Raw genomic sequence first — 4,337 nt, forward strand, 5'->3', positions numbered from 1 at the left:
GTTTCTTCAGGGGATCATGAAAATGAGAACGAGAGTGAGAACTCTCCCTAATGTTATAGATGAGGTTCTCAAAGGGGGGGTTGAGGAAGGAGACCCAGGCATCTAGGATCACCTCCCTCTTGACTTCCACGCTGCATTTCAACAGAAGAAAAGGCTGGCCGAGTGGTGCCTCCTGAATCACCTTCCTGTAGATGGCAGGCTTGGTGTGGGGGAATCTCTCCAGAAGGCATTGTTTTTACTTAAACAAGATCAAACCCCCACCCCGCTCCTCCATCAACCAAGACCCTTTCACATGTAATTTCTAAGACTGTAATCCCAAGACCCTTTCGTGTGTAATATCTAGAGTTGTGAGCCTATATAAAGGCAAAGCTTCTCTTTGTTAAACAAGCTTGGCTGTTAGACAAAACACGTTGCCTTGCTCCCAGCCGTAATAAACCACCTCTTCATTCATAGTTTGGTGTCTGAGAGGTCTGTTTCTTGCGGCTGCTCCTGCTTCAGTATACAGAATTACAATTGATTTTTGTATTTTGTCACTGTTTTTTGTTTTTTGTTTTTTTTATCAGGCCCACAGAAACAGGGCCTCAAAAAATTGGATTAAGACTCAGAATTGTTCCTCTCCACAGAAATCTTTAGTAAAAGGCGAAAGATTTATACTATTTGAAGAGAAATTCGAGTATTATTTTGTCACTGTTAAATTCACACATTCTAGGCATTTTCAAAAGCCCTCTTAGGGTTTTATATATAAGCAATCATGCTTTCCAGGCTGCAAGGTTTATTCTTTGGCAAAAGGAGTCTGAAATTATGTAAAATCTGCAAATAAAGAATATTTTAAAAATAGTTACCCATGCCCAATTTTATGTTAAAACACAACAAGGCCAGGTGCAATGGCTGACGCCTGTAATCCCAGCACTTTGGGGGGCTGAGGTAGGCAGATCACCTGAGGTCAGGAGTTCAAGACCAGGCTGCCCAATATGGCAAAACCCCATCTCTACTAAACATACAAAAAATTATCCAGGCGTGGTGATGGATGTCTGTAATCCCAGCTACTCAGAAGACTGAGGCAGGAGAGTCGCTTGAACCTGGGAGGCAGAGCTTGTAGTAAGCCAAGATCGCACCACTGCACTCCAGCCTGGGGGATAAGAGCACAACTCTGTCTCAAAAACAAAGACAAAAAAAAAAAAAACCCCACAACCAGACATAGTTAAATGTTTTACATATGGTCATGAAACTAAATTGTTCCCAATTATTTTCATATTCCAGTTTATATCAATTTCAGTGGGTAGGGTATCATTTAGGGTATAGTTTTCCTTTCATCCTGCTAATCCATTAATTATTCTTTTCTGTAAATCCACAAATGTCAGAGGCGTTTGAACGGGAGCAACTCCAGCTTGAATAGGGGCTGGGTACAATGAGGACCTACTGGGCTGCATTCCCAGGAGGTTGAGGCATTCTCAGTCACAGGATGAGACAGGAGGTCTGCACAAGGTACACGTCAGGAAGGTCTTGCTGATAAAACAGGTTGCAGTTAAGAAGTCGGCCAAAACCCACCAACACCAAGATGGCCACAAAAGTGACCTCTGGTTGTCCTCACTGCTCCTTATAAGCAAGTTAAAATGTATTAGCATGCTAAAAGACACTCCCACCAGCGCCATGACAGTTTACAGATGCCACGGCAACGTCCGAAATTACCCTATATGATCTAAAACGGGGAGGAACCCTTAGTCCAGGAATTGCCCACCACCTTCCCAGAAAACTCATGAGTAATCCATCCCATGTTTAGCCCGTAATCAAGAAATGCTAAACCTAAATGAAGTGTGAACGATTCTTTACATTCTATCCCACGCACCACATCCTCCGTAAAGATTGTCTTGATTCCTTCATAGTTATTGAATTATTATGATATTAGTGCCTATGTTCTCTACTCTTAAAGAGTGTAAATGACATTAAGAACTGAATTTATAATATTTTCTACTTTGCCTCCTTAAGAGTGCCTGGTATTGAGCCGAGATCACAGCGAATTTCAGACAATGAAGCAGTCCTCTCTCCCATCTCCCTCCTTTCCTCTCTGGCTCTCTCCATCCTCCTCTCCCCCTCCTCTCTCCTGCACTCTCCCAACGTGGTTCAGGGGCAGAATTCAGCAGCAGCAGCAGCGGTTTTCCTGATCCTGCCTCCATCCGCAGCTTTGATCTGAGTTTACCACGAAATATAAAAACACAATTTTAGAAAAAAAGAAGTTGGCAGTTAAGATTTCGAACGTTTCTAAAATGGGACTTGCAGTCCTTCCCGCCACTCTGAAATCTGTGCAGTCCTGAAATCTTGGAGGTGGTTCTTGAACAAACCTGCCATCTACTGGTCACGTGAGGAACTGGCCCCGCCCGGTGGGGGATGCGCTTCTCAGAGATGGAGATCCCCTGCCAGAGGCACCAAGAGGGCCAAGCCAAAGAACCCAGGTAGGATGGCAGGCTGGACGGGTGCAAATGCAGGAGCCTTAGCAGATCGGTGTGCTTTGTTTTAGCCGTCTTTCCCCCAACATTTGATAGGGTCTCCTGTTTCTAGTGTGAGACATCCCCAGATATCTCTGTGAGCGCAGCTTCTTTGGGGTCCTTCGAGGAGTGTGAAGGTACTAACACATTCTGTACTCTCTCTCCCTGCAATTTCCCAAGGGGGTATCTGCATTAGTTTAGTAGTCAACTGAGGTGCTTTTCACCGATGCTTACATCTCTTCCTGGGATTGGTCTTACAGGTTCCCACCAGCAGTAGAATCAATTTTAGGTAATTTCATCATTTAAAAAAATAGATGATCACATAATATAATTGTGATTATCTTAAACTTTTATAACTCTTTCATAAAAGTAAATTTGAAAGTAAAATTTTTTTTCTTTTCTTTTCTTTTTTTTTAGCAGAGTCTTGCTCTGTCACCCACGCTGGAGTGCAATGGCGCAACCTCGGCTCACTGCAACCTCTGCCTCCCGGGTTCAAGTGAGTCTCCTACCTCAGCCGCCTGAGTAGCTGGGATTACAGGTATGTGCCACCATGTCTGCCTAAGTTTTGTGTTTTTAGTAGAGATGGGGTTTCACCATGTTGCCCAGACTGTTCTTGAAATCCAGACCTCAGGTGATCCGCCTGCCTTGGCCTTTCAAAGTGCTGAGATTACAGGTGTGAGCCACTGCACCCAGCCTACATTTTTTTTAATTGAAAATTTTAGAGGAACTGTTCTGTCAGACACTTTTTGTAAAGTATATGACAGCAATGTATGTAAAGAGCTCAACTTAGACTGTAGGTCAGCCAGACTAAGAATGCTTCAGTCCTCCGCCCCTAAATGTTTGGGTATGTTACTCTTCAGAAGTTCTTCTGCCTGCCCTTCCTCTCTTCTTTTCTTTTCTTTCTCCTTTTCTTTTCCCTCCCTCCCTCCTTTCCTTCTTTCTTTTCTTCCTTCTTTCCTTCCTTCCTTTTTCTTTTTTTGTCAATCAAGAAAAATGACCAGGCAAGTCTCAATTATTTTAGGATGTTTATTTGCCAAAGTTAAGGACGTGTGCCCAGGAGACAGGTCTATGCCTTTCTCGGAATATGATTTTGAGGGCTCCAAATTTAAAGGGAAAAGGGCAGAATATTGAGAAGTACACAATTTTTGTATAAGAAAGAGATAGGAAAAAATATTCATGCCTTTGTCTGGCTCAGTGAATCTATATTTCTTACATAAGATGACATAAACAAAAGACGCAATGAAAAAACATGGGGAATCTGCATTTTACAGAAGTTAACACACACGAAATGGGGCAGGAAAACAATCGGATATACATTTGTGTCTGGCAGCCCGGGGTCACTGTAAAGATAAGCTGTCGATGTGCATTGCCATGGTAAAGTTGTAACAGTTCACCAGGAATTGTCTTGAGTGCAAAATACGGGGGAGGCGTGTAGCTTTTCACCTTGTAGCCATCTGATTTAGGAACCAAAAGGGGGAGACAGGTTTGCTTGACCCAGTTCCCAGCTGGAGTTTTCCCTTTGGCTAAATGAGTTTGAGTTCCCAAAATTAAATTAAATTTATTTATTTAATTATTTAATTTCATTCTTTCCGTTCCTCCCTTCTTTCTTTTTTCTTTTTTTTTCTTCTTTCTGTGTGTGTGTGTGTGTGTGTGTGTGTGTGCGACTTCTGGTGACAAATCTCTGGGAGATTTTGCTGAGAAATCTGGGTCTGGGTGAGGGCCCTTGGACAGTTACAGTCACCCTGTTCTTGTGACATGAACTCTGGGAATCACAATATTCTTCATTCCCCTTTCAGCGAGTCCTCAGTCCACAGGATCTCACCTTGTGGCTGATTGCCCTCTTTCCTTGGGCTT

At 43.0% G+C, this 4,337-nt stretch overlaps 1 non-coding gene across 1 annotated transcript; it reads right to left on the minus strand.

Annotated features, from left to right (window-relative positions):
• Positions 1-561: 561 nt before the first annotated feature.
• LOC119470204 lies at positions 562-677 on the minus strand. Its single transcript, XR_005199094.1, has one exon. It is a non-coding gene; the product is annotated as a U5 spliceosomal RNA (small nuclear RNA).
• Between the last annotated feature and the right edge of the window lie 3,660 nt (positions 678-4,337).

This window comes from Cebus imitator, unplaced genomic scaffold (genome assembly GCF_001604975.1).
Source record: "Cebus imitator isolate Cc_AM_T3 unplaced genomic scaffold, Cebus_imitator-1.0 Scaffold24, whole genome shotgun sequence".
NCBI classification, from domain to species: domain Eukaryota; kingdom Metazoa; phylum Chordata; class Mammalia; order Primates; family Cebidae; genus Cebus; species Cebus imitator.